The 22742-nt window shown below is 39.4% G+C and overlaps 1 long non-coding RNA gene across 1 annotated transcript; it reads left to right on the top strand.

Moving 5' to 3' along the window:
* LOC116866751 lies at nucleotides 1-22474 on the top strand. Its single transcript, XR_004382456.1, has 3 exons — nucleotides 1-117; nucleotides 7414-7538; nucleotides 21512-22474. It is a non-coding gene; the product is annotated as an uncharacterized LOC116866751 (long non-coding RNA).
* The last annotated feature ends 268 nt before the right edge of the window (nucleotides 22475-22742 follow it).

The following is a 22742-nucleotide window of genomic DNA, read 5'->3' on the forward strand; positions in this document are numbered from 1 at the left end:
AATTAAGAGGACTTGTCCTGCCATGTTGTTACTCAGAACTGAAAACGCCCTCTGGATTCATGTTTCCTCATTTCCCGGCCAGCTCATTCCACCAAATGACATGATTATGTGACTCTGGTGGGTTTTGACTTGCCTTCGGTGGAGAGGTTTCTTTTTCTGTGTTTTCTGTTAAATGCCCTTTGCTCTCAGCTTAAGCCATGAATGAAATTTTACATTTTGGCAAACTATGCTCAAGTCACAGATGTCTTTATTTCATAAAGTTAAATTGACTTTTATCTAGTGTATTTCTTTTTCTTATCAGCACTGAAAAACTGTTTTGGGGGAGGTCAACAAAACATACTCAGTTGAAATCCTTTCACAGACTCCCCAATACGAACCAAAATTATACTTATATCAATTTACAGAAGGGTATGTGCTAGGTCTGATTTCTTCTTCCAAAGCTAAAATTCCAGTTCACCTTTATTTTCTCTAAAAAATGTGTCTTGGATAAGATTTCAGTTCCATGTGTACTATTCCTGCTTTCATTTAAAGGCTATAATTAAGTCTTTCGTTTGTTCCAACTGCAGTTCATTCCTGGCACTGGAATAAGAGCTAAGATGTTGCTTCTGCCCATTCTTCCCGCAATAAAAGTGGAGTTAACAGCACAATGATTACTAGCTTTTCTAATGCGAATTATAGTACACATGACAAAACAAATTTGCCTTAATATAAAAATGGAATGTAGAATTTTATTTCATCAGCTACCTGTCAAGCAAACCCACTTATAAGTCCTAGAATAATATTAATCTTTGCAATAATGTTTCTTTCTATTTTCATTTTCAAAAAACAGTCACATTTCAAATGACATGCCCATTCTTGGGTCAATGTGTACTTTTACTTTTTAAAAGCAATTAACAAAAGCACCTTGGGGGTGGCTCAGTGGTTAAACGTCCAATACCTGATTTTGGCTCAGGTCATGATCTCAGGGTCATGAGATCGAGCCCCATATCCTGCTCCCCACTCGGCATGGAGCCTGCTTAAGATTCTCTCTTTCCCTCTCCCTCTATCCCTGCTCACCCCACAGCCTGCATATGCACTCTCTCTTTCTCTCTAAAAAAATAAAAAATAAATACAAGTAACTAACAGACTATGTTAAAATATTACTTTGTTTCTTCCAGTCTGGTTTTTTAAGGTCAGAGTTAAATTCAGCATGTTTTAGAACTAGGTGCTGGAAGAAACACCCTTCTTTCTGGTTCCTCTTATGCAATATCTAGTCATCTTCTTTATTATGAGGGAACAAAGTGGGCACTTGGGAAAAATAAAACTGACCTTGTAAGTTTAGGCTTAGCAGACGATTAGGTATAGGATAAATATCTAAAAAATACTTAGCTATCTGAAAAACAACAAATATCTTAACAATCTTCAGATGAATTTTACATATTATTAACTCCTCTGCAAGTAGGCAACTGAGACCTAAAATCTAAGAAACATTTTAAGGTTATAAAAATGGATTAGGAAATGGGAACGAAAGGCAGCCTTCAGACTCTTTATTCTGTGTTTCATTGACTAGATAAGAAAAAAAGGGGGGGAGGGTATAGCATTAAACTTCTAAAGGATGTGGTCTCACCATTGAGTTTTTCTGGGATTGATCCCACAGACTTCACAGTTCTCTACCTACTAAAGGCACTTTGCAATGTGACCTTTTCTTACTTATTTGAACCAATTTACCCATAAATGCCTCTACTTTAGTCAGACCTTCCATGAACACACTGTGTTTATTCCTGCTTCCTTGCTAATGTCCCACCCATTTGCTCACATAATGCCATCTGTGATTCTGCTCTCCACTGTTTGGGTCTCTGTCCCTTAGAGTTCAGCTCTGGTCTTACTTCCTTCATTAAGCCTTCCTTTGATGCCTGCAATACATCAATCTCTCTCTCCTCTGAGCTCTGCAACTAATACCTACAACATTTCATATCTTTATTTTGTTTATATGTGGCTTTACATCACAGGTTCCTTATGAACTATATTTTATATTCTTATGTCCACTGGCAACATAGTTGTATATACCTTATTTAATTGGATTTAAGGGTTAAAATGGTCAATGGGCTCCTTTTTTCCCCTGTCCATCTCCCAGTCCTGGCGGTTTAAACTGGAGACTAGATGCTATAAGCTGAATGCTTGTGTAACATCCCCACCCCCAAATTCATATGTTGAAGCCCTAATCCCCAGTGTGATGGTGTTTGAAGGTGGGGCATTGGGAAGTAAGTAGGTCATGAGGGTAGAGCGTCATAAATGGTGTTAGTGCTCCTATGCAAGGAGACATGAGAGAGAGGATATCTCCACCATGTGAAGACACAGCAAGAAGATGGCCATCAATACGCCAGAAAGAGAGCTCTCACCAGGAACTGACCCCCCTAGCACCTTGATCTTAGACATGTAGCCTCTGGAACCTGAAGAAAGAAATGTTGTTTAAGTCACTCAGTCTATGGTATTTTTGTAATAGCATTCCAAAATTACTAAAATACTTAGCAAGTGAATCAGTAAACAAAGAATCCAAACCAGGTGGTTTAATTGGAAGGATTTAACCCAGGCAACTTCTTAAAAAAGTGTTGGAAGAGCTAAAAAGGCAAACAGCAAGTGATAAAGCCAGAGGTTAGGAATAGCAAGAAGCTGCCAGCACTTCCAGGGCTGGAGGGACAGAAAGAGGAGAAGCTTTCACCAGACTTTAGGAGCTGGGGCGGCTCAGCTGCTTCTCTTCTGACTTGTGCTCTCTCTCTGTCTCTGTCTGGGCCACCAAGAATAAAGGCTGCTTGCAGGAGGTTGGGACATGGAAGAGACACAAACACTGTCAGAAATACTGGCCAAAGCAAGGAAAGAAGGAGAGGCATACTCTGGCTTCTCCCCACCTTCTATACTCCAAACTCCTGCTAATGACTTTTATTGGCCAAACTAACAGGAAGCCAATTGGCAAAGAAGCCTGGGCAATGTGTTTTGCAGAAACCAAACCTCTGTGGTATAAAGCAGAGCAGGAGAAGCAGAGAAAAGAAATCTAAGAGCAAATAAGCAAATGATTAACAATTGCTGGGACAGAACTGAACAAATCCAAAGCTCTTCTACAGATGCGATGAAACCACAAAGAGTTCTAAATAACTCCTAAGTAACCTTATATCTTTATTAGAATTGCTGCTTCTGGATGATCACAATTTATTAATTTAGACTTCTTAATAATTTATGATTCCTTTTGTTTTCTTATAAGTTGGAAAAGAAATACCAAGTCTTTCTATCTTTGGCCTATTTCAAAAGGGTCACGACTGTTCTGACATCTGTCACCTCTAAAGAAATAAGTTCCAAAATGCATCACTTAATTTAACTTATTTCTCTAAATTCTAGCTGCTCCCTCACTGATAAAATTTCCATCTGTTAACACATTGAAAGCTAATCTCATTCTTTCATTATTAGCTAAAACTTTTTCATTCGAAAGAAATAGAAATCCAACTCTAACTAGCTTCAGCAAAGGAGGTAATGTATTGGCTTGATCTAATTGGAAAATTGGAATCTTGTATTTCAGGCATAGCTAGATCCAGGAACCTAAATGATAATCAGTTAAAATTTGTTTCTCTCTCACTCTCTGTCTCTGGTTTTCTGTCTCTTCTTACTCCACTCTGCTTGCCTTTGTTTAACTTTTTTTTAAAGTTTTTATTTAAATTCCAGTTAGTTAACATACAGTATATGGTTAGTTTCAGGTGTGCAGTGATTCAACACTTACAACACCCAGTGCTCATCACAAGTGTCCTCCTCAATCCCCATCACCTATTTCACCCATTCTTCCACCCCTGCCTCTGCCTCCAGTAACTATCAGTTTTTTCTCTAAAGTTAAGAGTCTGTTTCTTGGTTTGCCTCTCTCTTTAAGTCTCAGTCAGGCTGGCTTTGTGTGTGACATAGGCATAATTTGGAAAGAACTCTCATTGGTCGGCTTGGATCACGTGCTCACTTAGAGAATCATTCAGTAGGGCCAACTCTATGGTAGATCCTGATTTACTAGACCTAGATCCAAAGTACCACTTGTAGATGGTTTGGGAGTGTGATCTTTCCCATCCAAATGCCATTACAGTTTGAAGAATAGGTTGTTTCCAAAAAAAAGGATATGGAGAAAATAAAAACATATATTCAGGACACCTGGATGGTTCAGTTGGTTAAGCGTCTGCCTTTCACTGGGGTCATGATTCCAGGATTCTGGGATCAAGTCCCACATCAGGATCCTTGCTCAGTAAGAAGCCTGCTTCTCCCTCTGCCTCCTGCCCTCCTTGCTGTGCTCCCTCTCTCTCTCTCTCTGACAAATAAATAAAATCTTAAAAAAAACAAACAGGGGAACCTGGGCGGCTCAGTCAATTAGGCCTCTGCCTTCGGCTCAGGTCATGATCTCAGGGTCCTGGGATCGAGCCCTGCATTGGGCTCTCTGCTCAGCCGGGAGCCTGCTTCCCCCTCTCTCTCTGCCTGCCTCCTGCCTACTTGTGATCTCTGTCAAATAAATAAATAAATTCTTTAAAAAAATACATTCATTATAAAACAAACAAACGTATACTCATTACACTCTTCTATCCTCCTCCTACTAATTTCTTAAAAAAATTTTGTTTTTGCTATTAGAATTTGCCAAGCATGTTTTAAACCACTTAGTCCCTATCTTTTGCCTCCAGACCCAGCCAATCATCAAGCTCTACCATGTCTCCCTTAAAAAAAATTCTATTATCTGTCATTTGCTTTTATTTTCACTGCTACTACTTTAATTTAGACCAGGTTTTCTCCTCCTTGGCGCTATTGACATTATGGGCCAGATACTCTGGGTTGTAGGTACTCCTGCTCATTCTAAGATGTTTAGCTGCAACCCTGGTCTCTACCCAATGGGTGCCAGAAGGACTCTGTACTGTGTGACAACCAGAAATGTCCCCAGACATCGCAAATATCTCCTAGGGAGTAACATATGCCCTGATAAAGAATCCCTGATAGAGAGTGTCTGTGTGACTCAGTTGGTTAAGTGTCTGCCTTTGGCTCCGGTCAGAATCCCGGGGTCCTGGGATGGATTCCTGCATCGGGCTCCTTGGTCTGCTCCTGCTAGTCCTCCTGCTTCTGTGTGCATGCTCTCTCTCTCTAATAAATAAAATATTTAAAAAAAAAGAAAGAACCTTTGATATAAGTATTTGTTATCTTAGACTTGAGTTATTATGATAGTCTTTTAACTAGTGTTTCTCTTCCCAGTATGTATCCTTTTACCTTGTTTCCATACAGTATTACCACCATAGTATTGTTAAAGCACACCACTGGTCACGAAAATCCTTGAATAAAATTTTTGTCAGTTTTTCTGTACTGTCCACTGAATAAAGACCAGATTCTTTAATTTGATATCTATCTTTGAACCCTTAACCTATTACTACTTAGCTCAACGTAAAGGAGTATTTGGCACTCCAACCAGACTACCCATTATTCCCTATCTCAGCTTGCATTTGCCAAGTTGTTGGTCTTGCTGCTTTACAGGCCAGCATCGTAACCTGTCAAACCCTCAAACTTTTACACATTCCCCAAGGCCAACCTCCAGTGCCACCTTCTCTTTTCCTCTAGGAAATCTCCCTTGTGTCTTTCTCCTTTGTCCCCAGTATAGCCTTATCCTCCTCATCCGCTCTCACCTTTACAACACTCTTATTACATTTTAGCTCTTTTCACCCATTTGACTCATAGCACATATATCTTGCATTGTTATTTTTTATGTTACTATCTTATCATTCCAACTAGAGGGAAGAAATTGAAGTATGTGATACCCTGGTATCAGCACTTAGATGTTTCCTAGGGCATGTTATAAATTTTCTTGTGTTTCTGTTTCCTGATTAGCTTAATGAAAAAAGCCATGCCCTTCCTGCCCATTTCAGTTGTGGGGTTTTTGTTTGTTTGTTTTCTTGTTTTCTTGTTTTTTTTTTTTTTTTTGAGAATAAAATAAATAAAATGAATTCATTTCATAGGGATACTACAGAGGACAACACAGTTTTTATTAGAATCCTTGGAAGATTTATTATGACTTGTTATTGACAGGCAGCATACATTTGGGAATAAACAGGGAAGTGAGAATAGAATCTTTATTCTGGAGAAGAATTATTTGTGGATGTGAGTGCATTAGGGATCAACCCAGTGTTTTGTACTTTCACTTAGATATGAAGTTGGTTACCACTCTAATAGTTATGAGGGTGGTAGAAAAGATGAAGGAGTCATGGGAATGTAAACTGGTGCAGCCGTCTTGGAAAATGGTAGTTTCTGAATTAGTTAAGCATACAGTTACCATATAACTGAGCAATACCAGTCCTAGGTACGTACCCAGGAGAAATGAAAATATATGTCCATACAAAAACTTGGATGTGAACGTTTATAGTATTATTCATCTTAGCCCAAATGTGGAAACAACCTAAATGTTCATCAACTGATGAATGGATAAGCAAAATATGGTATATCTTTTCAATATTTTGTCATAGAAAAGAATGAAGCACTAATACATGTTACAATGCAAATAAACCTTGAAAACCTTACGGTGAGTGAAAGAAGATAGTCAGCAACAGATCTTCTATTATATCATTTCATTGACATGAATTGGCCTGAATTGGTAAATCCATATGGACAGAAAATAGATTAGTGTTTGTTTAGGGCTGGGGAGAGGAGAAGACAGGGACAAAGGAGTGATATGTGAAGGGTGTGGGGTTTCTTTCTGAGATGATAATAATGTTCTAAAATCGTGCTGATGGTTACACATAAGAGTGAATATACTAAAAAAAAAAACCCACAGGATTGTACATTTGAAATTATATACTTGAAATGAATGGTATATGAATTGTATTTCAGTGAAGCTGTTATTAAAAAAAAAAAACAAAACTTGCAAGCCACCAGCTATATTAAAAAAAAAAAAAAAGTCCATAGCCTACCAATGTCTTAGTAAGTTTCTCGAATCAAAACAGGTAAGATAATGAAAGACTAAAATGCTAAGTCCAGAGATTATATCATGCATATTTTTGGTGTCAGTCCTTTGTTTGCTCCCAATTCATTTTTTAAAAAGATTTTATGTATTTATTTGACAGAGAGAGACACAGTGAGAGGGGGAATGCAAGCAAGGGGAGTAGGAGAGGGAGAAGCAGTCTCCCCGCTGAGCAGGGAGCCCGATGCAGGGCTTGGGCTCGATGAGTCCCAGGACCCTGGGTTCATGACCTGAGCAGAAGGCAGAGGCTTTAACCCACTGAGCCACCCAGGCGCCCCTCCTAATTTATATTTATTCCCCTGGCAGAAATTGTGTGTTCTGCTGTCTCTGCATCTGCATTCTTACCTGACACCGAACACTAATTAGTGACTCATGGATCCATAGAATGCTATTAACTTGCCAATATTAATTCTTTGTTTTTCACTTAGCTATGTCAGGTTGTCAAACAGGAAGTTTTACCATAAAGGATTATACTTGTGGTGGGATATAGAGAGGAAACCCTGTGCTTCCAAACCATCAAGAACACTTGAGTGGCATCGGTTTCTTTCAACACGTAAGTTGTGGCCCAACAGTTATATAACAGAAAGTGTAGGCAGACTATGACTTTTATTGTTGTCAGAGGTAACCTACGTTCTTCACTCTGTCAGACCCATGTTAAGATCACCACTGATTTGCTGAAGAGTTTTCATTTCTCTGTGTAATGTATAGATTGTCCTACTTAAACTCAATTTCATTTTTGGGGTCTATTTCCCCTTTTAAGTATAATAGGAATGTGTGGGCCTCCAAACCCTTTCCTGGGGGTGGATTTTTTAAATCTACATGAGCCAATTGGGAAGTTTGGCTTTGCCATCTCTCTTGCAGACATTCTCTCTGATGTTCTGGGTTTCTTGGTTGACACAATGGAATCTGTGTCTTAGCACAACTGGAGATGAGGTGACTCCTTCTCTTGGTGCCAGAGATGGGATGGAGAAGACTTTTTTATTCTTCCCCTTGCTCCCTTGACCCTTTAGCCTCTTCAGTAGGAAAACATTAAATGGCATGCCATATATAATATTTAGCAAAACCCAGTGATAGTGATAAATGGAGGATTTATAGTCACATGTATTAAGCACTTACTATTTACCATCCACTATGTTGAATGCTTTACAGAATCTCGACAACTCCATGAATATGGAATATGAATATGAATACGAATATGAATACTACTATTGTGCCTATTTTATAGGTGGGTAAACCAAGTCTTAGAAGGGTGGAACAACTTGCCCCAGATCTAGGCAGTTTCACCAATACTCTTAACCACTGCCAAGATTCAAGTTCTAAGTACAGTTGACCTTTGAAAATGTGGGAGTGGAGGGACACTAGTCCTGCACCCCTGCGCAATCAAAAATACATGTATCCCCCAAAATATAACTACAAATGGCCTATTATTTACTGGAAGCCTTACTGATAACATGTGCAGTCTATTAACACATATTTGGTATGTTATAGGTATTATATATTATATTCTTACAATACAGCAAGCCAAAGAAAATAAATTATTTTTAAGAAAATCGTAAGGAAGAGAAAATACATATATTTTCAGTACTGTGCAGTATTTGTCAAAAAAAAAAAAAATTCACACCTAAGTACTTGGCAGTTCAAACCTGTGTTGTTCAAGGGTCAACTGCAGTTTGGAATTTTCTTTTCTGATTTTAAGTAGGCTCTACGCCCAATGTGGGGCTTGAACTCATGACCCTGAAATCAAGAGTTGCATGCTCTATCTTTAGCCAGCCAGGGACCTGGAGTTTGGAATTTCTTTGTGCATTTGAAGGAAATGACCACAAGATGCAGGCTTTCACAGTGTTAGTGCCCACCTGCTGGACACCTTCTGTTTGTCTTCCAGATCTTCTGTACATTTTCCCACTCTGTCTTGTGCATTGGGAGTTGACCCTGAATTATGTTGATGCCTCCCTTACCCTTTGGTCCCAAGAGGATCATTAGCAAGAGATTGGAAGGAGAAGAGCAGAGAGGTCAGCTCTCTCCTGCCTTGTCACTGTCCCCTGGCTGAGTCCTGTCACCATAGGTGTCAAGCTGTTGTCATATGGCTCTTTCTGCTCAGCATTTTCTGTCTCCAGGTTCTGGTAACCATTGTTCCACTTTGCCTAAGGGCCGTAACACCTGCAGTTCCAGCCCTAGGAGTCACACTAATCCCTTGTGGTTTCTCTACACCCTGCCCACACCTTTATAAATAGACCTTTCATCAAACTCTCTGGATTTCCTGTTGTGAGCGATCCATTTGTTTCCTGCTGGGACCCTAACTGATCCAGTCTCAATGGGTGTTTCCATTTCCTTGACATGGTTCTAGCTTCAGGTCACATCCGTGACTCCTGTTAGAGAAGGCTCAACTCCGGTTCTTTCCTGATGCTTGCAGGCTCAAGTAGTTGGGAGGGCAGTGGGCCTTGGGAGAAGGGGAAGGTGTAAATCTTTCCTCTAGTTCCAGTTCAGTCTCCCCACCTAGAACAGCTTCTGGGACTGCTAATGCCTTATTAACTAATTACATCTCACAAAAACTCAGTGTAATTATTTTGTCAGAGACACCATGGCCTAACCTAAGCTGAAGAAGACTATTTTTCTTACTAGCAGGGCTGTGGCCCAGACATGCGGAAATAGTGGGTCTTCATTATATTATTGTTCCTAAAATCACTGGATTCAGATTCCTTTTTTTAAAAAAGATTTTTAAGTAATCTCTAACCCAACATGGGACTAGGACTTACAACCTGGAGATCAAGAGTCACCTGCTCTACTGCCTGAGCCAGCTGGGTACCCCTTGGTTTCAGATTCTCTTCTGCTCCACCTGGGGCCCTGGCAGCACACACAAAAACCCATGATAGCTTTTAGTGGCTTCCTGGAGAATGTTACCAACTGTGATAAAAATTACTTTGATTCAGAATTTGGGGGTGAGAGATGCTCACTGATTCTTCCTTGTGTGTTAAGTAATGGAGATAAGCAATCTTGCTTCTTTGAAAAAGAAGCCTTTCTACTTCACATTTTCCCTCTGAATATAAGAGTATATATAGAGTCCTCGGGAAGATCTTCAGAGATGTATTTAATTCAGTTTTTGAAGGGTCGGGAGGTCTTCTGGCAGGAAGTTACAGATGTTGGCTGGGGATTTTCTAGGTGGAGAGAACCATTTGTGCAAAGGCACAGAGGCAGGAGAAAATGTGAGAAATTTAGGGAAACCAAATACAGGACTGTATGATTCCCAGGGTTCACCTAATCAAACATCCTCAGACATCAAGGATGAGCAATCAGACAGAGCATCCACCAGCCTACACAGGTGGGTATAGCTGATGTCTGTTCAGGTTGGTTAGCGCCCTTTCCTAAGGTGACCAAATATCCTGGCTGCCCAGGGCTGTCCCAGGGTTAGTACCAGAAGTTCCATATCCCAGGAAACCCGTTAGTTCTAAACAGACTGAGACAGTTGTTTGGAACTAACTGCTAATAGAGTAGTTCAATATTTTGGACATCATCCCAGCATTAATACTTAAGCACATATATACATTCATGCAGCTAATGTTTTCTTTTTTAAGATTTTATTTATTTGTCAGAGAGACAGAGAGGGTGCACAAGCAGGAGGAGAAGCAGGCAGAGGGAGAGGAAGAAGCAGTCTCCCTGCTAAGCAGGGAGTGGGATGCGGGACTCGATCCCCAGGACCCTGGGATCATGACCTGAGCTAAAGGCAGACGCTTCACTGACTGAGCCATCCAGGCGCCCCATAATATTTTCTGTATATGTATTTATGTTCTTGGGTTCTCACTTTCCAAGTTTAGGCCTTTGATAGCACTCTTGCTCTTTTAGTCTTGAGCAGGATTTCTAACCCAAGGCTGTATTAGGTATCATCAAACATGACCTCCTCTCGCCCTGACAGTCTTAAGAATTTCCCAGGCCTGTAGTCTTCTGAGGCATCTTGAACTTTTCTTTCCTGCCATCAGAGTGAGTTTTCCTCAAGGATTTTTGAAGAACTCTTTTCAGACTTTTCTGCTTAGAGGAAATTCCTTTTGAGCCTCCGAAGATGGCTGGTTGTATTAAAAGAAGCACAGCTATGACGGGAATGTTTGAAGACTGTTCCAGACATTGTGGGCTCATTTTGGTTTTAATTTTAGTCCTTGAATTACGTATTTAATATAGACCAATTTGCAAGAATAGCAGATATCCCAGCTGACTTCTGTGGCAGGCAGAGAGTTCTTCCTCTCTGCCGTCCTCCGAGCCAAACAGCTGTGCTCTGAATCAGCTCAGCAGGCAGCTGCTGGGTGCCGCAGTCCTGCTGGAACATTCTCCCGCTTTGAGGCCACACCTGGGAGCCCAGAATGTCACCGGACAAGCCAAGCGAGGTGACTGGTGCTGCGGAAAAGTCTGTTACCACTCCTTCCCTTACATGCCCGAAACTCACAGACATCTGCAAACGATTTGCCGAAAAGTCAAGTCTATGTTGAGTGAGAGGTCTGAGAAGTGCCTGCTTGATGTAAAGACATATTCAGGTTTGGAAAAGTTTTTCTTTGTCAGAGGCGAAAGCATTCATCTATGACTCCGTGAGGACGGTAATTATCTCCAATCTTTCAGAGTTATCATCACCATCACTATTATTTTCCGTTTGCTGGAAAACCAGCTTTGGAAACACAGCAGAAGGAACAACTGCCCAGGTTCGTGTCCCGAGGAGTGATTTCCATGCTCCATTCTTGTCCCTACAGTCACATTTTCTGTGTCTTAGCTTTCGCTAAATCCGTACCCATAGGAAAAAGCTGGAAGAGTGCCCTCTGCTCGGGCCTGTTCTGCCATCACTTAGTTACGATTCAACACATATTTACTGAGCCCTTCCCATGTGCCAGATACTGGTGATGGGTCCCCCCCTCTGTCGTCTAATCGTTGGTGGCAGTTTCAGACCAGCTTGGCAGGGATATTTTGGAGAAGGTGCTAGTCAATGCACATTACATGTTTGTAAGTTCTATCCCTATTTTTCAACGATTTGAGGAGGAAATGTGAACCATATTTAAGATCATGAACCTATTAGTGATTTTCTTTCCACAAAGCTGTATACTTTCTGGGTTTGGAAGGGATTTGGCAGTCCCACGGTCGCACAGTCTCAAGGCTGTCCCTCTGACTTTTCCGTATCTGTGTTTATTTGCCTTTCCGCCTCCCCCTATCTCCAGGTGAGCTCCAGGAGAATGGGCCAGGACATACTAATCATAGTATTCCCAACATTTTAGTTTGGTATCCAGTGTGTCCCAAGTGCTGCAAATTGATTGACAAATGGTTGCAGGAAGGGAGAGTTCCAGAGAGGCAAGTGACTTGGTCAAGGTCAAAAATGAGTGGCAGACCCAAGACTCAGATTCATATTCCCCGCCTGATCGAATCCAGTGCTCTTCCTATTTCATTATTTGTATCCAGCTTTGAAACGAGTACTCAGGTGAGGCTGAGCTGGTGTGAAAGCTTCCTCTCAAGAGAGTTCGGAGGCAAGCGGTATGGAGAGAAAGTGAAACAACAACAATAAAAGGATGTATTTTCAAGTTAAAAGATGCCAATTTAGAAACTAGGCTTGTTGGCCCCTGAGTTCCATCCCTTAACAAATCCATGGTTGGCTTCACCTATATGCCACACCCCATCAGCATTCTAGAGATGCCGCTTGTCATTTTCTTGTCATTGTTAGGAATTCCAAAGATGAGATATTTGTCCGAGTAGCTATGATTTTCTATTAATTAATTAGCTATTGAATAATTCTCTTCTGTATCCTTTTTTATTTTTCAAAGATTTTGTTTCTTTATTTGACAGAGAACCCAAGTAGGTAGAAAGGCAAGCAGAGAGAGAGGGGGAAGCAGGCTCCCTGCTGAGCAGAGAGCCCAATGTGGGGCTCAATTCCAGGAGCCTGGGATCGTGACCCAAGCTGAAGGCAGAGGGCTTTAACCCACTGAGCCACCCAGGCGCCCCTCTTATCTATCCTTCTATTGAAGGTCCCGGGGGCATGTTCTCAGGTCCCAGCTCTATTTGGAGTACAGCTTGAAAATTCCTGATGTGGTCCATCCAATCCCTCACTGATCAAGAAACTGAAATCCAGAGATGTAGGGGACTGAAGATTCACTGTGACAAAAACTGCTGGAAGCAGAGCTCCAGAAGAACCTGGGTTTGCTCCCCAGCCAAGTTTTCTATCTGCAAAGCTTTAAGATATTTTTCAGGAGATAGTGGCTGTGTAATTTCTGTGTGTACTTCATTAAGACTTCATTAGGACCACTTAAATCTAGTAACGAGAAAGCCTAAAGGTCAGCCCAACCGAGGTTCTGAGATGGGGTGAGATGCCTGAGTCACACCGACAGAAAGGTCCAGAAAGATCTGCAGAATTGCTGTGAATTATTGCCTCCATATCATGAAAGCACCTGGCAAATTGAGGATTTATGGGTGGAGCTGAATAAAATTGAAAGCAAATGCTTGTCTAACATGAGAAAGAAGCAGGAAGAAGGCTTAGGGAGAGCCGTAGGGAGAAGAATCTTGCTAATCTGATAAAAAATTTCATTTTATGATGCCACTTTTATAGAACAATTAAGCACACATATAATAAATTGTGAAAGGGTATATATACTAAATTCTTAATAGAGGTTGCCTTGAGGGGTCGAAGTCAAATTAGGAGGCACTTTCATGCACTGTTTTTTATTTCTATCAATTCTTCTTTAATTAGTAGAAACAGGAATGCAAAAAATGATAGATTTATTTAATTTTTTATCTTGTTTGAGAAATTGTTCAAATAATTAAAAATTTAAAAGCCTTGTATTTAAGCAAACACTTATCGGAGCCTCTATTAAGAGCATTACACTTAGCACTGTATGTGTGTGGAGGAAGCTTGTCAAAAATGTTGATGTACAAAAAAGGTCTAAATATTGTACTGTGAGAATGTAAGGAAGGAGTGGGGGTGGGCTTAGTGCTAGCTTCCAGTGAAAGGTGACATTGGAGCAAAGACTTGAGGCATGAGGAGAATTTCCTTAAGAAGCAAATGTGGAAGATTTCTCCTTCCAGGTTGAGAGAACAGCATGAGCTCCATGAAAATGTGACAGCACACAGTCCTTTGGGAAAGGATAATAGATTTGTGTGACTAAAGCACATTCTCCTGAGGGAGGAAAAGGAGTGTTTGATGTAAAGAGCTTCAAATGTTATGCTAGAAAGTCAGGCTGTTCTGTAGATATTAGAAAGCCATAGGACACTTTGTTACCGAGGAAATGATGCAATTTTTCTTTTATGTTTGAACATGAAAAAAAATTATATACTATTTTATATATATATTTTTATATACTGTTTTGTAATAATTCCCCCTCCTCCCATTTATTAACATTTTGTGAATGTCTTTTCATTATCAATAAATATAAACACATTATTTTTAAATGTAACATGTATGGAAGAACTGGAATTTATTTTACTAAATCACATGGATGGATGTTTAAACTAGTTCACATATTTGGATTTATTTATTATTATATTTTAAAGATTTCATTTATTTATTTGAGAGAGAGAGAGCACATGCACAAGCAGGGGAGCAGCAGAGGGAGAGGGACAAAACAGAGTCCCCGCAGAGCAGGGAGCCTGATGGGGGATATGGGGCTCAATCTCATGGCTTCGAGATCATGACCCGAACTGAAATCAAGAGTCGGGCACTTAACCCACTGAGCCACCCAGGCATCCCTCATACATTTAGATTTATAAACAGTACAACCCCAACATCATTTTATATATACCCTTGTTTTCTTGTGTAATTATTTCCTTTGAATGACTTTTTGGAAGTGTACTTGCCTGTTCCTTTTGAGGTATCCAATTTTTCTTTCATGTTTCAGAATTTCCTTCCCCTCCTCCAAGATTTTAGCAGGGTATGCTTATGTTATTGCTTAACATTGAATGTTTTAATTTGTATATATAAATCTTTACGCCATTTTAGATTTATTTTGGAATACAGTATGAGATAGGGAATCTAACCTAATTAAAAAAGAGTTCACCAAAAAAAAAAAAAATAGTTTGCCAGTTTTCTTGCTGACTATTAAAAAATATGCGTCTGGGGCACCTGGGTGCTTGGTCAGTCAAGCAGTTGAGTCTTGATTTCAGCTCAGGTCATGATCTCAGGGTCGTGAGATCCAGCCCAGTGCTGGTCTCCGGTGCTGGGCATGGAGCCTGCTTAAGATTCTCTCTCTCCCTCTCCCTCTGCTTCGACAACCTCCAGTCTTTCTCTTTGGAAAAAAAAAAAAAGACTATGTTTCGTTCTTATTGTTTTGGAGTACTTTCCTAACTATATACTAAATTCTTACTTTGGATTGAATTTTAAACTGGATTTAATTTTTGGATATGGTATTGATTCCATCCATCTCTTCTGAATATAGCGCCACAATGCTTTCATTTTTGTAGCTTTACAACAGACAATACACAATAGGAAAATCTCCCCTTATTCCGGCTAGTTTTAAATAGTTTCCCATATGTGCTAGGGTAATTCCCCTCCATAAGCCTCAACGTTTAATGAGAATCTTCACACTTAACAGCCTTATGTCAATGATACTCCCAGGAATGATGAGATTAGGAGTGTCCACCCTTAAAGAAGGGGATGCCGGAAGAGGGGACTATATGCAGAAGTGGATCATCAATGAAAGGGTGCAATGTTTAGAAAAATTGAAGATATTATGATTTTTTGAAAGGAAAGTGAATCCAGATGGCTGTAGATGATGAGAACCCAAAGCTTATGTGTATGTTATGTATCATATAATATGTAAAATCATGTGTTTATCTTTTTAATAGAGTGGTGTCACATTCTACTTACAATTTTATATTCTGCATGCTAAAAATATTCACATTGTTTTAGAGGCATTTTCTTTAAAGATTTTCTTTCTTTAGGAACTTATTTTTATTGGTTGTATAATATCCCATCTGTCGGATGTCATAGGACGTCACGATGCTTTGTAAAGTTCAATAAGAATACTTCACTACCAACATCTCATAGAGGTCAACCACAGCAGAAGCATTCGAAGGTGTCAGAAAAAGAGGTATTTCTCTCCGTGCATCTGTCTCTCTGTGTTGACTTAAATTGCTGGACTTCACGGTTTTCAGATTCAGCCGGCTTTTTTGTAGATTCACTCTTGAGGATCATGTGCTTGAGTAGCTCTTGCTAACTTACAGATCCAGCCTAGTTATTTACCTTCTGGTATTATTATTTTTTTAACTATCAGCGTATTGTCAGTAGTGTTTGATTTCTTATTCTTTTACTTCAGAAATCTTGGCATTCCTTTCAAGTCGTAGGAGTGGACCTACAAGTGAGGAGGTACTTTAACTTTACACAAATGTTTATTTAAAACATTTAACTTTACGATCCGTGATAAAAATATTATAACATAGTCTTCCCCAGTCTCTAAAATCTTATTTTTCATGATTTATTTTTAAGTGGAAAGGGTGTTAAAGAGAAACATTACCATAGCTCAGATAGCCAAGTGGTTGGCCTGACCCAGGACTGGAAGGTAGTTCTGGCTCCACGCTTAATGATTATTTTTCTCAAATTGCCCTTTCTGTTGTGAATCATCCTCACACTCTTTGTATAAACCACACTTTTGCATAGAATGATGGATTTTATATTCTAATACCTTATTTATTATTTTAATCTATATTTAGAAATTATATTGGCCTACGTTTTTATTTGTATTGTGTTTTCCAGCTTTGGTGTTAAAATTAACTGCCAATTGTTTTTATACTTTTCTACACTCTAGACTGCTTTACGTGATGTAGAATGATTTGTTCTTTGATAGATTTAACATAGATTTTTTTTTAAAGATTTTATTTATTTATTTGACAAACAGAGATAACAAATAGGCAGAGAGGCAGGCACAGAGAGAGGGGGAGGCAGGCTTCCTGCTGAGCAGACAGCCAATGCGGGGCTCGATCCCAGGATTCTGGGATCATGACCTGAGCTGAAGGCAGAGGCTTTAACCCACTGAGCCACCCAGGTGCCCAGATTTAAAATAGATTTAAAAATAAAATAGAATATTTTAATAAAAATTGATTTTATAAAAACAAAATAGATTTAAAAATAAATAATTTAAAAAATAAAATAGGTTTATTTATTATTAAATTATTAAAATAATTTAAAAATAAAATAGATTTTAAAGTCTCCTAATCCAGCCATACTTTCAGGGACATTTTTTGGTTTTTGTCTTTTATATTTTCTTATAGTTTTTGCTTTATAGTATTAATGTTTCTACCTGGTTTTGAATCAGTATTTCTGAGAAATTGTTTATGTGACATACATTTTTAGATTTATTGGTGCAAAATTACATTTTATCTTCTCTTATAACTAAAAGAATCTTTATAACTGAGGCATGCTACATTCTAATTCCCAACGCTGTTTATTTTATGTCTTTTCTCTTACTTTCTTGTCAAAAAGTTTATTTTATTGATCTTTCCAAAGAATTAGCTTTTATGATATTAAGAGAAAAAGAGAAGGAGAAGATATATGATATACGTATAGATCAAACTTACTACCTTTTTTTCCACTTGGTCTATTTCTAAGAGAGAGAGATATAAAAATTTCACATTTCTTACAATTTTTCTATTACCTATGGCTTTATAGGTTTCAGAATAGTGTTCATAAGTGCATAAAAGTTTACTATTGTTATGTATTCTCTCCGGTTTGTACCTTTTATAAATGTAAAATATATCCCTTTTTTAAACCAGTAAATGTCCTTTTCTTTACGTTTTATTTGGTTTAATATTAATACTGCAATATCTAATTTCTTTTGCCATAATCAGTCTGTTAAATCTTTTTATATCACTTTATTTTTTACCTGTTAGTGTACTTTTGTTTGCTTTAATGTCTGCCAAACCTGGGGCTGCCTGCATCTCTCTGGTTCAGGCCATACATTTTATTCTGTTGATTTTGGTAAAAGAAACACCATGTGTTAGAGATCAACTAAAGTGTCCATCTAGTCTTTATTTCCTATCCTATGCAATGCTCAGATAATATCTAAGTATTAACAACATTGTTGCAGGTATTAGCTGAAAGGTGGAAGTTTTAATCAACCCAAGTAATTAGATTCTGGGGCTAGCATTGTTTACTTGGTGATTGCAGAGTGAAGGGACAGACAATAGAAGGGGCTTATTCTCAGCTAATATGAGTGGGTAACCTGTTTTGTATCTGCAGAAACTCTTTTAATTTTTTTTCCTTTGTTCTTTGGAATTCCTCCATGAATATTTTTTTATTTTCCGGCTTCAGATTCAGTGACTTTCTAAATCCTGGGTATTTTTCTAACAATCTTTAGTTTGGTTTCCTAAGTCACTAATTTGCTTCTCAGCTCTGTCCATTATGCTATTAGCTCATAACTGAGTTTTTATTTTTCCAATTACATTTAAAATTTGTCATAGAAGCAATATCTTCTTAAATCTCTCCAAATATAATAATTACACTTGTGAGGTAGATACTCTGTGGGTGAACAACCTTGCCTCTCTCTGTTCTAGTTGTTGTAACTCATAAAAACCTGCACCTGGATGTGGCTATACACTCTAATTCTTGGCCAAGTCTGTTGGTGCTGTCTTTCTATTTCCTTCAGAGGATGTAGTTATGTGATCTGGAGTTTCAGCAGCTATCTTGCCACCATCAGGACAAAATCCATACTGAATGGCAAAGCAGAAAAATGGAAAGAATATGGATCCTGATGACATCAATGAAATGCTACAGTGGCCTCGGATTACTGCCCTTCTTATTTCTCTTTATATAACAAAAGCAAATCTGATTTTCAGTTCACTTTTAGTTGCCATTTGCAATCCCTGGTGAATGTAACTGATTCCTAAGTTCTTTACTGGTTACTCTACTAGCTTATTTTTATTAGTTTTATTAGGTCTTCTGATCATTGGGTTTGATGCTCCTCTCATGGTGTGGACTCTCTTCAAGTAATTATAATTCTTGTTTGACTGCTCATCTCTTTAATTAAGAATCCCAGCCTGCCTATCTGTAGAGATTACCTTGTTTTGTCAATAATGACTGTTGGAGAGAGATAAAATATTTCTGAGGAGAGACAGCCACAGGTCCTTGGCATGGGGTCATTTATCTCCCCATCAGTAACCACCAGGGGCCCTGGTACTGCTTTGCTGACACAGCCCCAAACCTCTGTTGGAATGAGTAAAGGCCACAGGTGCCTAGGATTTGGCATCGGTGGGGTGGGGAAGGAACACAGGGAGGCAGAAGAGGAGTCAGCCCTGCTCAGGTGTTCTAAGGCAGCCACCTAAATTAATCACCAAGGGCTTCTCAGTCCCCCATCCCTAAACAGCCCCCTACTTTCTTTAATAAGGTATTCTTTTTCCTCAACTTCTTCCACCCTAGTAGACATAAGATTTTTAGTTTTCTCTTGTATTGTTGCTTTGAGTATCCAATCCAGTGTGCTTTCTATTCTTTAGTAGTGTTTCCGCTATTATTATTTTTGTGTGTGTGTGATGTTTTCTTCTGTTTTAGGGCTAATGTGGATTTATTCTTTTTGAACTAGGGGTTCTCAAAACTTAATCTGTGTCAGAATCACCTGGAGGTCTTGCTAAAACAGATTGCTGGGTCCTCTCCTCCAGCATTCCAGTAGATGCAGAGAGAAGCAGGAGAAATTTGCATTTCTTACACGTTCCTGGGTGATGCTGATGCTGTTAACTCAGGAAACCACACTTTGAGAACCACTACTTTAAAATATATCTTTTGGGCAGGTGGCTGAGTCGGCTAAGGGTCTGGCTCAAGTCATAATCCCAGGGTATTGGGATCAAGCCCTGAATGGGGCTCCCTGCCCAGTAGGGAGTCTGCTTCTCCCTCTGCCCCTGCCCCCACTTGTGCCTCTGCCCCTCGCCCTACTTGTGTGAGTGCTTGCATGCTCTCTGTCTCTCACAAAAATAATTTAAGATATATCTTTCATTTAATGAAACTTTGGAAAACAGGTGTATACATGTGATTAGTTTACTGTATTAATCCAATCTCAAAAGTTTGGTTCACTTCAAACACATTCTATTTTCTAAAACCCATGATTTTGATAATTAGATATCGAAAGCTGAGGAGCAGACCAAGTAAAATGCTTGTTTAAAGGGTTTTTTTTTTGTTTTGTTTTGTTTTTTGAGAGAGAGAGAATGTGGGGTAGGGGCAGAAGAAGAGGGAGAGAGAGAAAATCTTAAGTAGGTTCCACAGCCAGCACAGAGCCCAGCATAGGCTTGATCTCACAACCCTGAAATTATGACCTGAGCCAAAATCAGGAGTCAGACGCTTAACCAACAGATCTACCCATGCGCCTCTAGTTTTAAATAACTCCCTCCATGTTTCTTGTCCATTTAAAAATTATTCCAAGTCTGTTGCTCCTTAGTAATCTTGTACCCACCATTGCCTTCCAGAATGCAATGTTTTCATAGCTCAGATTTTAAGTGAAGAAAAAAAGAAAACCCTAGTGTGCGTGTGTGTGAGAGTCTGCTTTGGTATCTTTGCATATAAACATATGTAGTATTTATGGACAAAGAAGAATTTGAATATCTAAATGTTGTCTCAGAAATTTACATTTCTTTAAGAGTAAAGGCCCCCAGGTGTCACCTATCAGGCACATTCTACAGGTTAGCCTGAGACTGACTCAAGATAATCGAACCATCTACTTGAAGCCAAACCACTCACAGTTTTCCCAACGTAGCCACTGGTACCTGAGAAATCCAAACAGAAGGAGGAGGCTAAACATATATCGGTTCCTTTTGTCTCATTCCTGTTTCTCCTTTCTTCTTGGGAATTTATTTTCAGGCCCAGGCACATGATTACATGCTGGTTTTCAAAATTGAAAACCTTATGCTATGCATTTAGAGAATGGGTCTAAATACATGAATGCATTTGGAAGAATTACTCGTATGCATGTGCCTGGAGGACACAGAATTTAATACACATAGTAACTTGCATGGTTTATTTTAACCTTGAGGCTTCTCTCCTTCCTTATAACAAGACAGCCTTCCTTCCTCTGAGTCTCCTTAACTTAAGTATTTGAATGTGCTCTGAGGTTATATTATTCCCACTACCTGTCACTGAGTGCTGAGCTCAAACACTGCTTATTTTCAGCTCTAACTACTTTAATTTAAATTTGCAAGTAATTATTACCCCCTCGAATTTGAAATGCACATTCCTTTAAGTGCAAAAATCACAAGTGAATCAGCTTAGGTGTAAATATAAACAACCTTAGAGTAAAGGAAATCTAAATTAGCCAATCTTGTATTAGCTGTAATCTGAACATATCACACATGTATTTTAGGCTGCAACATTCCTACTATAACCTAACAACTAAAAATACTACCTGTGTGCTTGAGGGTAAGTTATGACTGTCATAGGAACCATAATTTTGAACTTGAGATTTGTGGGCATAAATCTCAATTCTGTTTCTGCCTAAGCCTTAACTTAGAAAGAAAAGAATGTTTGAGAGGCTCCTTTGCATATTGTAATGATAGCATGTGGTCTGGCTTTGAGCTGTTGAAACCACCATTTTGGTTTTTTTTCAGATATCACTATATATGAAGATGTCACCTAAGAGAGGACACCAGCTAGATATTGCTGACCTTCTGATTGCCTGACTGCAGTGTAAATACCTGGGAAGGGCCAGATTAAATGGTCATTGAGGCATGAGAATTTCCTAAGTAAAAGAAATGAAGAAAGAAGAGTAATATCATCTTGGAAATCTTTGTAAATTATTTAGAGAAAAATAGTACAGCTGACTCTTGAACAACATGGGTTTGAACTCTGTGGGTCTATACTTACACTTGGATGCAGAGAGCAAGATGGAATCACTCATGTCAAGCAGCCAAGGGTGGTGCAGCTCAGACCAGATAGTGCCCAAACTGGCACAGGCTGATGACACCCAGAACGGATAACAAGTAGAACCAGAGCAGGTTTGCTAAGGCCAAAGCAGGATTAAATTCTTTTATAGAGGAGAGATTTTTGCAGCAAACTGTCAGACTCTCCTGACACTGACCCTTTCAGGTCTCACCACATCAAAAAGGCAACTGCCACAGAAGGCTCTACCCAACTGATGTCGGAACATAACAGAGATTCTCCACGGCTTGAACATAATTAGCTGCATGGGGTGAGAGCCGACCCTGACCTGACGGAGACCCCATCTCAACAGTGTGCTCATGGATGGAATTCGAGTTGAGTTCGTTAGCTTCTTACTCCTTGCTGGATCTTGTTTGTTGTGTGACTTTATATGGTCCTGTGCTTTGTGTGATGCGTATGAAGCCAAGTTAAATGCCGAGTGACAGGTCATTGAGTTTGGAATCCTGAAGCCGCTTTGCAATTACGTTAGCCTTGCTTTATGATTGAATGAAGCTGACACTATGGAAAGACACAACTTGTGTGTGTGCCTTCATAGCGTGCTCACAATAGGATTGCTTCTGCACATCGTGGAAGAGGGTGAGGTCACCACTCTGGTTTTGCTTCTTCAAGAGATGCTGGGGTGCCCTTGTGCTTCTCTTCCGTCAGCTCGTGAGGAAGTGACACATCCCCTCTAGAGCTCCATTGTCACGTCGGAAATAGAAGCCCAGAGAGAGGTGGTATAAGAGGCCTGCCAATGTGTGTTCACCAGTTGGAATAATTCTGACACATGGTCCATTGGCAGTAAAGAGCTAAACTCTAAAAACAATGTTGGCTGGTCCTGATGGCAGAGGGTGGCTGAGATGGTTTGGAAGGTTATAAGTGGAAAAGAGACTGGAGGGTGATTGGAGGATAGATGAAGGG

This window comes from Lontra canadensis, unplaced genomic scaffold (genome assembly GCF_010015895.1).
Source record: "Lontra canadensis isolate GAN:19392208 unplaced genomic scaffold, GSC_riverotter_1.0 scaffold10, whole genome shotgun sequence".
Taxonomy (NCBI): domain Eukaryota; kingdom Metazoa; phylum Chordata; class Mammalia; order Carnivora; family Mustelidae; genus Lontra; species Lontra canadensis.